The 13,414-nt window shown below is 37.6% G+C and overlaps 1 protein-coding gene across 4 annotated transcripts in view; it reads left to right on the top strand.

The window, feature by feature from the left end:
- The window catches only part of LOC106869750 (EF-hand calcium-binding domain-containing protein 4B), a 110,638-nt gene that overhangs the window by 38,927 nt on the left and 58,297 nt on the right, over positions 1–13,414 (top strand). The window lies entirely within an intron of this gene.

Raw genomic sequence — 13,414 nt, 5'->3', positions numbered from 1 at the left:
TCATAATCATCGTTTAATGTCCGCTTTCCATGCTGGCATGGGTTGGACAGCCCGATTGAGGCCTTGGCAAGCCAGTAGGCTGCACCAGGTTCCAATCTGTTCTGGCAAGGTTTCTACAGCTGGATGCCGTTTCTAATGCCAACCACCATTCTGAGAGTGTAATGGTTGCTTTTTACATGCCACTGGCATGAGGGCTAGTCAGGCAGCACTGGCATTGACCACACTCGGATGGTGCTCTTTATGTGCCACCAGCTTGAGGGTCAGTCCGCTGGCACTGGCTTCAACCACGCTCAAATGGTACTTTTTATGTGCCACCAGCATGGGAGCCAGTCAGGCAGCACTGGCATTGGCCTCAACAATGATTTCACTTGACTCAACAGATCTTCTCAAGCACAGCTACATGTATGTAATATATTTTAAGTATAAAAATAACCCCACGCAATTATCTATTTCTAGCGAAAATTAAACAAATAGTAATACAAAAAACTAAAAAACTATCTAAAAAATATCAACTGTTCAGTGACCCACAAATACATTAAATTAGAAATATTTTTATCTACTGATATGGCTGCGTGGTTAAGAAGCTTGCTTCACAACCACATGGTTTTGGGTTCAATCCCACCGTGTAGCATCTTGTACTATAGCCCCGGGCTGACCAAAACCTTGTGTGAGTAGATTTGATAAATGGACACTGCAAGAAGCCCATCATATATATATATGATAGATCACTAGCCACTACACATTCTTTTTTTTTTTTTTTCTTCTCTCCTTGTTTTTTTCTGTGTTCCTTTCTGTGGAAGAGCATAGGCTCGAAACGTTAAAGACTTTTTCACTTCCCGAGCATTATACTAATACATCTGTTTGTTGTCTGCTCCACTTGTCTTCATTTTTGTTTTTTTTTGTCAATTCTCCCTATATATATATATATATATATATATATATATATATAATTGAAGAAATTGGAGTCAGTAAGAAGGAGTATGGTTGGACAGTTACTTTTTAATCACTACAGTTGTTTCCACCCACTGTGGTTCTCCAAAAATACAGGTATTTGATTATGCAATTTTTTTTGCATAATAAGATCCAGTTGTGTTTCCACGAGTGATATTCAAGTGTTGTCTCCGTCAGTTTAAAATCTTTGACTTCAAGGTCATCCTATCTGTCTGTGTTGGTTTGAATTTTGTAGTAGCTGATAGATTCATGTTATTATACACATACACACGCACGCACACACACACACCCACACACACACACATTCTTTTATCCTTTTAATTGTCTCAGTCATTTGACTGTGGTCATACTGGATTACCACTTTTAGTCAAGCAAATCGACCCCAGGACTTAATCTTTGTAAGCCTAGTACTTATTCTATTGGTCTCTTTTGCCGAACCGCTAAGTTACAGGAACATAAATGCACCAGCATTGGTTGTCAAGTGATATTGTGGGGGGACAAATACAGAGACACAAAAGCACACACACACACACATACATATACATATATACGACAGGCTTCTTTTAGTTTCCGTCTACCAAATCCACTCACAAGGCTTTGGTTGGCCCAAGGCTATAGTAGAAGACACTTGCCCAAGGTGTCACGCAGTGGGACTGAACCTAGAACCATGTGGTTGGTAAGCAAGCTACATACCATATATATATATATAGCGAGAATTCACAAAAAAAACAGATGAAGACAGGTGGTGTAGAAAACAAACAGATGTATAAGTATAACACTTGGGAATTGAAAAAGTCTTTATATATATATATATATATATATATATATATACACATGTATATGACAGGCTTTTCAGTATCTGACTACCAAATCCACTCACAGGGCTTTGTCAGCTCAAAGCTCAAGGATATAGTAAAAGACAATTGCCTAAGGTGCCATGCAGTGGGACTGAACTTGAAACTCTGTGGTTGTGAAGCAAACTTGTTACCACACAGCCATGCCTGTGCCCATGACTGTTGTGAAAATGATAAAATGATATGAGATCATTATTGTTACTTTCAATCCAGTCCAAGTGCATTATGGTATACTTTAGTGAAAGACTTACAGTCACCCATTTGTAAATAAAATGGCAGCATTCAGATTTGTACTTCAAATACTAGAGTTAAACCTCATCACCAACCAAAGCAATTTCATTCATATCAACTGTTCCTTGGCTAAAATTCAGGAACAATTATTTTCAGAAGTTCATCCAGAACGTACTATGGACACCTCATTTTCCTCAATGAAATGCAACAATGATTAAGGAAAGATTTCTTCAGCCTCATTGCTTTGATCACCCTTCATCAGACACAAATATAGAATGTAATTAGTTGTTTGTTCTTACACTTCCTTTCTAAATTCCTAAACTCAATCAAACAACAATCATTCTACTTACTGACTTCTTCTCATCTGCAATCTTCAGTTATATTGCACATTGCATCCAAATACAATTCTGCAAAAGTTACTCTCGCCACATCTAGGTTTCAGATTTTGGCACAAGGCCAGCAATTTTGAGGTAAGGGTTAAATTGATTGCATTAACTGGTATTTGTTTTATTGACTCCCAAAAAGATAAGAGGCAAAGTCAACTTCAGTGGGATTTGAACTCAAAAGGATGAAATGCTGCTAGGGGTTTCATCCGGCATGCTAACAATTTTGCCAGTTCGCAACCCTTTTCCACATCTATATTTAGCAGCAGGATACAATTTTTTTTTGAAAATTCCAAATACAGTCTCAAAAGCAATAACCAAGTGAAGAATTGTATTTTCTGTCAGAATTCTACAAACACTATATTTCAGGCCTGTAGCTTCTGATATAATATATATATAGCCATAAGAAAATGGAGAGGAATATGAGGTACTCATCAACTTGCAGACACTGTATTTCATTGATTAATCTGTTTATTTTATAACTAAATTGACAAAAAACACAATATACAGACACTTATGACATACCATGTCATATCAACAATTAAGATTTCAAATTTAAAGGACATTTAGCAATTGGAGAAGGGACATATATATATATATATATTATATGGTGCTTGAGAAGAAGACCCGTAAAACCAAGTAAAATCACAGTCGTGGCAGATACTGGTGCCATGCAAATGGCACCCGTGCCAGAGGCACGTAAAATCACCCATTACACTCTTGGAGTGGTCGGCGTTAGGAAGGAGGGCATCTAGCTGTAGAAATCATACCCAATCAAACTGGAGTCTGGTGTAGCCCCTCAACTAACCCTAAGTCTGGTCCAACCGTCCAACCCATGTCAGCGTGGACAACGGACGTTGAATGATGATGATGATGCAAAGAAGGCATTAGAGTTCCAATGAATTTGGAAAAAGTAATCGCAGAAGCTCGTTTAATGGAAACTGCTTAGAGTAATGCAGAAGCTATCGATCCAAGGGAAACAACCCAAATTTCCAGTTGAAATATCGCCTCTCTTTTCACAGCAAATGTTTATAAATAGGGAACAGTGTAAACTGAACAATATGTCTATATTTATCTGTCTGTCTGTCTATCTACCAGTCCGTCTGTCTATCTACCAGTCCGTCTGTCTATCTATCTATCTATAATACACACACCGATATATACACACAGACATACACATACATACATTTTATATTTATTTAGAAGAGAAAAATAAAGACTTAATTTAGGTTTAACTCCTTAAAAGCAACATACAGTAAAAATCAAATTTGATCTTTCTAATTTCCTTTTTCATGCTCATTGCTTTAAATGTGTTAACATTAACTAATCTATGGATGTTTTCCTACCTTGGTCATATATTGATATTTGTAATCTTTCAATTAACTGTTTCCACCAGGTAGATCTTAGTCTTAGTTTATGATGGCTTGGTCTTTCTTTCAGCAGTGTCATATTGCTATGTTTCTTAAATACCAGTTCCATAACATACAAGACATATTAAGCTCATAATTTTAAAATTATTATTAAGGTGGTAAGGTGGCAAGTTGGCAGAATTGTTAGTAGCCTATCACTATGTTTTGAGTTCAAATTCCGCCGAGACCGACTTTGCCTTTCGTCCTTTTAGGGTCCATAAATCAAGTAGTAGTTGAACACTGGGGCCAATGAAATCAACGCATTCACTCCCCACAAGTCGCTGCCCTTGTGGCAAAATTTGAAACCATTGAGAGCGGCGAGCTAGCAGAATCATTAGCATGCCATAGGCACAGGAATGGCTGTGTGGTAAGTAGCTAAAAAAAGAAGAACGGGACACGGTCGGTGCCTGATAGCACACTACCGGCATGTCCTAATGCTCCGTTAGTGGGAATTGTGCCACCAATGGAGGAAGGCCTGTCGGTGGGAATTGTGCCGCCGACAGTAGAAACTGTGGCCTCACCCTACGAGGAGGAAGAATTTGTAATCCTATTCCACAAGGGAGGGGCCGTCCAAGAATTTGTTAAGAAGTTTATTAGGAAAGGTCCGAGGAGAGGGATCCTCACCTGTACCAAGGACCCTGATTGGCCTCCGCAAGTGGCTGTGGAGGTCGTGTGGAAAAGAGACTTGTGCAGGGTGATGGATTCCTTCCCTGAGGATGAATTTCGTTCCTTGTTGAAGTGGCCCGATCTAGAACCATCGAGGTGCTTGAGTGAAGCACTGAGTCTGATCGGGGAGTAAAGTGTAAGAGGACGAGTGCCTCACATTAAAAAGGCATGTGGCCCATAAAAAGAAAATTGTAAGAGGCAAGTGCCTCAGTTCAAAGACTTAATGTAAAATGATATTGTGAAGTAAGAGGTTTATAGCCTCAATTTGTAAATTTATGTAATTTATAAAAGAACAATGTTTTAGAGAAGCAGAGTTCGGCGGGCGGCTTCTGTCTTCTCCCATTAATATCATCGTGTTCATCATTCATCTCATCTCATTAATGTCTTGTCCAGCCCGCAGCTACTCTGTATACTGCATTTATGGCAAATAAAATGAAATAAAGTAGCTTGCCAACCACATGGTCCCGGGTTCAGTCCCACTGCGTGGCACCTTGGGCAAGTGTCTTCTACTATAGCCTCGGGCCGACCAAAGCCTTGTGAGTGGATTTGGTAGACGGAAACTGAAAGAAGCCCGTCGTATATATGTATATATATATATGTGTGTGTGTGTGTGTGTGTGTTTTTCCCCCCCAAGCATCGCTTGTCAACCGATGCTGGTGTGTTTACGTCCACATAACTTAGCGGTTTGGCAAAAGAGACCAATAGAATAAGTACTTGGCTTACAAAGAATAAACTCTGGGGTCGATTTTCTCAACTGTAAAGGCAGTGCTCCAGCATGGCCGCAGTCAAATGACTGAAACAAGTAAAAGAGTAAAGCTGAAGATTAATTGATGATGGAAATGATGATATTTTACTGTTGGTTAATGAAACAAAGACAACGATATAGAAACATATACAATCTTCTGTATCCACCAACTTCTTACTAAATTACCTTAATTATATTAAAGTATCTAAGAGACTGGCTTGCAGAATATTAAATTTCCCTGTGACTACATAATGTATGCAAATACTTTCATTTTATAATAATTGCCTTGAGTTAAGTTTTTAATTAGAAGGATTCCAAGAGTGGCTGTGTGGTAAGTAGCTTGCTTATCAACCACATGGTCCTGGGTTCAGTCCCACTGCATGGAATCTTGGGCAAGTGTCTTCTGCTATAGCCTCGGGCCAACCAAAGCCTTGTGAGTGGATTTGGTTGACGGAAACTGGAAGAAGCCTGTCATATATGTGTGTGTGTGTGTGTGTTTGTGTGTCTGTGTTTGTCCCTCCAACATCGCTTGACAGCCGATGCTGCTGTGTTTACGTCCCTGTAACTTAGCGGTTTGGCAAAAGAGACCGATAGAGTAAGTACTAGGCTTACAAAGAATAAGTCCTGGGGTCGATTTGCTCGACTAAAGGTGGTGCTCCAGCATGGCCACCATCAAATAACTGAAACAAGTAAGAGACTGGCTTGCAGAATATTAAATTTCCCTATGCAAATACTTTCATTTTATAATAATTGCCTTGAGTTAAGTGTTTAATTAGAAGGATTCCAAGAGTTTGCAGAATTTTCACCTTCTGTTTAATGAATTGACCTACATTTTTGAAGTGTTTTTTTTTTTTCTCTTATATACATTCTTTACTTATTACTAAGCAGTTGTTATATCTTAACTTTCCATTCACTTAGTGCAATAGTTTAAATTCACAAAATCACTTCTTGGTGATTTCAAATTTACTGACCAACAAAATACTGAAATTAAGTATACGGGTGGGTAGGTGGTGCTCGAAGCAGTGGTGTGAAATATAAACTCTAGATCAATTCAACAGGTCAGATATATCCCAAACATGTATTTGAACTGACCTAATGACTGAAATTAATTTACTACTATTGTAATTGTATCTACCTCTCAAAAAAAAAAAAAAGAAAATTTAATTAAATTAGCATGTTTATTGTTCTATTTTCCTAATTTTGGCAACGCTTCTAATAGCTTAGAATAATATATGTCGATGCATTTCATTCATTTCTCCTGTTTATTTAAACCACTTCATTTTTTTTATATTCCACTGTCCTTTGTTTAGAAGGTCAAATAGTTCACATTACAATTTGTGTGTCCTCTTTCGCTCACCGCTGTTTTGCGTTTGTACATTGTCTAGCTTATTAAATTCATCTAACTACTTCCCCCCAGCCTTTTATCAAGCCTGAGAAACTTGTAAGTGCCTTCTGCTACTTGGTGTTTACATTCTATAAACTACAAGTTATACCCAAGATGTTTTATTTTCCTCTGAGGTGAATCCATTATTTTTGTCTCTTTGAAACTGTTCAAATATCAAAAGTTACCAATAAAATTAAAATGAGTATGGAACCGTTATCTTTCACACCACTCTTTGATATCTTCTGAGTTCATCTCTGTTATGCAGGTAAAATATTTTTTTTTAGTTTTCAAAAACACCCATTCTCTTGTATTGATTCTGTGTTATCATCATCATCATCATCATCATCGTCATCGTTTAACATCCATTGTCTGGGCTGGCATGGGCTGGACAGTTCAACCAGAGTTGGCAAGCTGGTGAGCTGAACCAGGCTCCAGACTGATTTGGCATGATTTCTACAGCTGGAGGCCCTTCCATTTTACAGTGTGCTGGGTGCTTTTACACAGCACTGCATCACCACTTTTAATTACACACACAACAAGTGTATACCTATATTCTTCAGACATGTATTAGTTTCATTAATCTATAATCTCCTCAAAAAAATGTCTAAAAAAGAATCACCCTCGGTCTTCTGTGCAAATTTGGACCCATATTACATTCTCCCATGCACTAAAAACCATTTTGCGTAAATATGTGCTACTGAAATTGGAGTGCATCTCACATACCTGTGTGTCTTTTATGTTATCTAATACAGTTATAAAATTTCAGTTGTAATTTTTGTTTTCAGAATCCTTTCTCTTTTGTCCTTATTTAACTACTTTAATAACCAATCTTATCAATTAGATGCTCATATTAAACATTGAAACCGTTTACAAATGTTAATTCCCAATTTTGCTACCCTCATCTTGTTTATTGTTGATTTGCTCATGATTAAATTCTGTCAAATTACAACTACTTTACTCATTACACTTTAGTTTTAAGTCATATCTGAATAGCCTCTAACTTTTATTATAGTGCTAAGTTAACCCTTTTGTTACCAACCCGGCTGAAACCGGCTCTGGCTCTGAGTACAAATGTCCTGTTTTCATAAATTTTGAATTAAAATCTTCCACCAAATCTTTGTCACAATTTATGTTCCTAACACTAGCTGAATGATAACTAAGTTATTTTTCTAAATTCTTTGTTATATTTAAAGTAATTGAAAGAAACACAGTGCACCTCAACAGAAATACGGTAACAAAAGGGTTAAATTATTATGATGACTGACGTATTTTTTGGTTTCATTATTTTGTTTACATTTGGTGGTTGATTACATACAAGCATTTTTAATCCATTTTTTGTTGTATCTTGGGACAGTCGTTATGCCAATAATAAATACACTGGTTCTATTCACTTCTTTATTATATATTATATATTAACGAGTTAACCCACTAACTAATCAGTTGTTTGATTAATCATTCTGTTAATCAATTGATTGGTTGTTTGTTGAAGTCACCATTCATAACTCCATTCTCTCTCTCCACTGACATGAATCTGACCTTGAGTTGAGATGGTATGTCATTGTTGTAGTCACAAATGCTGACAAAAGGAGTTTGACAAACGTAATTGGTTGACTGATTAACTGAATGACCAATCAAACAATTGATTAGTTAATTAGGTAAATAGTTAACTAGTTAACTTATATCATGGCACTTCGTCAGTTACGACGACGAGGGTTCCAGTTGATCCAATCGATGGAACAGCTTGCTCGTGAAATTATCGTGCAAGTGGCTGAGCACTCCACAGACATGTGTACCCTTAACATAGTCCTCGGGGAGATTCAGTGTGACACAGGGTGTGACAAGGCTGGCCCTTTGAAATACAGGTACAACAGAAACAGGAAGAAAGAGTGACAGAAAGTTGTGGTGAAAGAGTACAGCAGGGTTCACCACCACCCCCTGCCGGAGCCTCGTGGAGCTTTAGGTGTTTTCGCTCAGCACTCACAATGCCTGGTCAGGGAATCGAAACCGCGATCCTACAACTGCGAGTCCACTGCCCTAACCACTGTGCCATTGCACCTCCACTAGTTAACTTATAATAATAATAATAATAATAATAATAATAATAATAATAATAATAATAGTTTCAAATTTTGGCACAAGGCCAGCATTTTCGGGGGAGGGGCTAAGTCGATCAAATTGATCTCAGTATTCCACTGGTACTTTTTTTTATTGACACTGAAAGGATGAAAGGCAAAGTCAACCTCGGCAGAATTTGAACTCAGAACTTAAGGACAGATGATATGCCATTAAGAATTTTGCTTGGCTTGCTAACGATTTTGCTAGCTCACCACCTTAGTAATAATAATAATAATAATAATAATAATAATAATAATATTAATAATAATAATAATGATGATGATGATGATGATGATAATTCAAGGGAGATTTGGCTGCTATATCCAGCAGGTCAAGAGACCACTTGGAGGCTTCCTTGTTAACTTGTTCTAAGTAACGGTATCCCTAAGTGTGTGTAATTAGCAGTAGTGACTTTATGTAAGAGGAAATGGGAGTTTTGATGTTGGTAGTTCTTTTAAGTGCATTTGTAACGTAAGTGGAGGGAAACCATTTCTGTTTGCTCACAACTGATTAAATTATTATTATGCTAGTCAGGGCAGCGAGCTGGCAGAATCATTAGCATGCTGGACGAAATGGTTAGCGACATTGCGTCCGTCCATTTTTACATTTTGAGTTCAAATGTCACTGAGGTCGAATTTGCCCTTCATCCTTTCAGGGTTGATAAATTAAGTACCAGTGAAACACTGGGGTTGATGTAATCGACTAGTCCCCTCCCCACAAATTTCATGCTATGTGCCTTTGGCAGAAAGGATTACTATTATTATTATTATTATTATTATTATTATTATTATGCATTTATAACAAACTACATGTCTTAGTATATACTTCTCTGTCTAAGGTTCATGTTATTTAGCAGCTTGTGTACCACATTTATTTATACACAACATATAGACATCTGCATAGCTGTATTTCAAAGACCCATAAATATATAAATGTATAAAAAAAAAAACAAAGAAAAGTGGGGGGGTGGAGAATTTAGCAAAAGTCATAAGCCTATGTTACTATATGTATGTAACAGCATAGGCTTTAGGTGTCAGCTGGTTCTCCTCAAATTCTCGCATTTCTTGTTTGGCTCCTTCCTGCTAGGTCAGTCTTTGATGTTTCAAGTTTTATTATTGTTTTTTGTTTTTTTTTTATTTTTTTTCTTCTATGATTTTATTTTAAACTCACTGCAAATATACTTAATTTAACAAGAAGGTAATTATAATAAACAGCAATTAGAAAAAAAAACAAATAGATATAATTTAGGTGCAGTGTGTGGCTGTGTGGTTAAGAAGCTTGCTTTGCAACTGTGTGGTTTGGGGTTCAGTTCACACAAAGCTCTTTCGTCACACATCCTGTGACCATTTGGAAGAAGCAGAACAAGAGGAGGGATGTGGGATAGAGAGTCACTGAAGAGGTCACAGGGTGTGTGACAAAAGAACTTTGACAAAGAAGCTAAAATAATAATAATTATTATTATTATTTCTACTCTAGGCAATGAGCTGGCAGAACCATTAATTAGCACAAGGGGCGAAATTCTTAGCGGCATTTTATCCGTCTTATACATTCTGAGTTCAAATTTCGCCGTGGTTGACTTTGTCTTTCCTTTTTTCAGGGTCGATAAATTATCTACCAGTTGAACACTTGGGTCAATGAAATCAATTTAAGCCCTCCCATAAAATTTCAGGCCTCGTGCCTATAGTAGAAAGGATTATTATTATTTTTATTGTTATCATATAAAAAAATATGTGCATGTGTGTGAATGCAGAAGACATGAGTAGACAGGAGAGAAACGAAGGCAGTATGCTCTGTTGGATGTGTAACATCAGTGTGCATGTACGACAAAGTACAAATGTTTAGAAATAATACTTTTCTAAATCTCTCAGAGGAATTTATGCAGTAGTGTCTCTCCCTTGTAAACAGAAGGACACAGGAAATGTGTCAAGGCCGACAGGAAGCGGTGCAGCTTCCTAGGTCTAACCAACAGTAGTATTATTCCCTTCAGGGGACTGTCACATTAAGTTGACAGCATACAACTACTTCAAAATACAAATGTATTGAGAGAAAAGCTGGGCAAAAGAGGAATCAAATGTAACATGCAAGAGAGAAGATTACGTTGGTTTGGACATGTGATGCGTATGAATGAGGACAGCTGCATAAAGAAGTGCTGATCACTGAAAGTAGATGGCACCTGTGAAAGAGGAAGACCCAGGAGGGCATAGGATGAAGTGGTAAGGACCGATCTCAGAATGTTGGGCCTCACAGAAGAAATCACAATGGACCGAGATGTCTGACAATATGAAGTTCTTGAGAAGACCCGCCCATGTCAGCAAAACTGAGTTCTAGAAGGGCTGTGTCCCCTGCCACACATACTTAATAAGAAAATTTCTCATACACTCTACTACAACAAACCAAACTACATCTCTTCTCTTCCTCACATTTCTGCTTCATGCCCTATGCTTACCTCCCACTCCCCAATCCTGTCCCCTTGACCCTGTGCCACTGCATCATTGCTCTCTGCTTGCTTCTGGCCTGTATGTTCCACCCACACCCTGTCTCACTGTATTAATGCATATTCCCAGCACTTTGCTACCATCTCTATCCTGCTGTCTCCCACTCTCACTGTTTCTGTCTTGTTTGCTGATCTCCCCCCCCCCCCAACCCGGTTACTTTGTACTTCCTCTACAACAAGATAGCAGTTTCTGTCTCTCTGCCTCACTATAAACCTTTTGTCATCTGACACAAGACCACCTCCTCCAATGCCCCCTCCCCTCTCAAAAGAGTGTGTGTTTTTTTTGCCTTGCAAGTACTTGGTGACCCAGCTGTAAAATCCTTGCCAAAACTGACCTCACCTGTGCTTGTGCCACATAAAATTTACTAAGTCTCTAGAGTGGTTGGTGTTAGCAAGGGCATCCAGCTGTAAAAATCCTGCGAAAACAGTTACAGAAGTCTGGTGCAGGCTTCTGCCTAACTGGCTTTTGTCAAACCATCTCACCTGTGCCAGCCTGGAAGGCAGACATTAAACAATGATGATATATATATGTGTGTGTGTGTGTGTGTGTGTACAAATGCATATAATATGTGTGTATGGTAACCTCCCGCCCCTTTTACCCGCTCCCATTTATTGTACTTGGTATAACACTAGTGTAACAATAATTGGGTACCGTCCCAGCAGTATATTGGATAGATACTATCCCTTAGTGGGTTGAATCATACGTATGTATGTATATTTGTATGTATATATATATATATATGTATGTATATGTATGTATATATATATATATATGTATATGTATGTATATACGTATTTATATATATATGTATATATGTATATGTACATATATATATATATGTGTATGTATATATATGTATATATATATATGTATGTATATATGTATATATCTGTATGTATATATATGTGTTTGTATATATATATATATATGTGTGTGTGTGTGTATATATACATATATATACGTATATATATGTATATATATGTATATATATGTATATATACATATATGTGTGTATACACACACACACACATACACACACATGTGCATATATGTGTGTGTGTGTGGGGGGGGGTGTCTGTTCCCTTTGACACCATGGTGATAGAACTGAAATAAGGCTTGGTGAACCACATTCTTTCACTGTGAAGAAACCAGTTCAGCTCTAGTTATAACTTTTCTATGTCTGTACAAATAAATAGCAACAACAACGACAACAACAATAATAATAATAATAATAATAATAATAATAATAATAGTCCCTCTTAGCTACAATAGCATAGTTTTGTGAGATATCAACTGGCTTTTATTACGCTACTCTTTGACACTTATGTAAAATGTCTTAAACATTTCACTTATAACTTTTTATTTTGGTTCTCAATTCTCTACTTTTGTTGTCTTCAAGTTGAAGCCTGCTTGACTTTAGTGTTATATAGCTTTTGTTTCTATGTACGAGGGTAAGTCAGAAATTATCTGCACTTTTGCCATAACATATCTTTATTATTGTCACACTGTCTTTCTGCGCATACGTGCTTATAGTTGGTACTATTGTGGTAAAGTGGAGCCTGACCATGCCATTTTTCTTTCCTGTTTTACCGTATAAGTATGGCTGCTCCCCTAGCAATGTGCACCAAAGAAGAACAAAGGTGTGTAAGGTACTGAAATTAAACGGAAGCTTTTAGCACAATACGAGGACAGTGCACTGCCACGTAGAAGTGTGTATGAGTGGAATGAGAAATTTAAAAATCACCAGCCAAGCATGATGCACGAAGTGGGAGCAGGACACCTATCAACCTCCACCACTGATGAGAAGATTCAACAAGCTCAAGAGATGGTAATGGTAAACCAGTTTACCATTGCCGTATCTTAGATCACTGCTCTTTGTTCTTCTTTGTTGCACATTGCTAGTGGAGCAGCCATGCTGACACTGTAAAGCCAGAAAGAAAAACAGTGCAACCAGGCTCAAACTTTGAACATGTGACCTCAATAGTCCCAACTATAAGCATGCATGCGCAGAAAGCAGAGTGCTAATAATAAGGATATATTATGGCGAAAGTGCAGATAATTTTTGACTTCCCCCTCATATATGTGTTGTGTTCTGTGTTGTGATCTGTGTGTGTGTAGACACAGGCATTGTTGTGTGGTTAAGAATTACCCAACCATATGGTTTTGGGTTCAGTCCCACTG

Source organism: Octopus bimaculoides, chromosome 7 (assembly GCF_046866305.1).
Source record: "Octopus bimaculoides isolate indiv1 chromosome 7, ASM4686630v1, whole genome shotgun sequence".
Lineage (NCBI taxonomy): Eukaryota > Metazoa > Mollusca > Cephalopoda > Octopoda > Octopodidae > Octopus > Octopus bimaculoides.
Note: the sequence above shows the minus strand (reverse complement) of the source record. Positions and strands in the feature narration are given on the sequence as shown.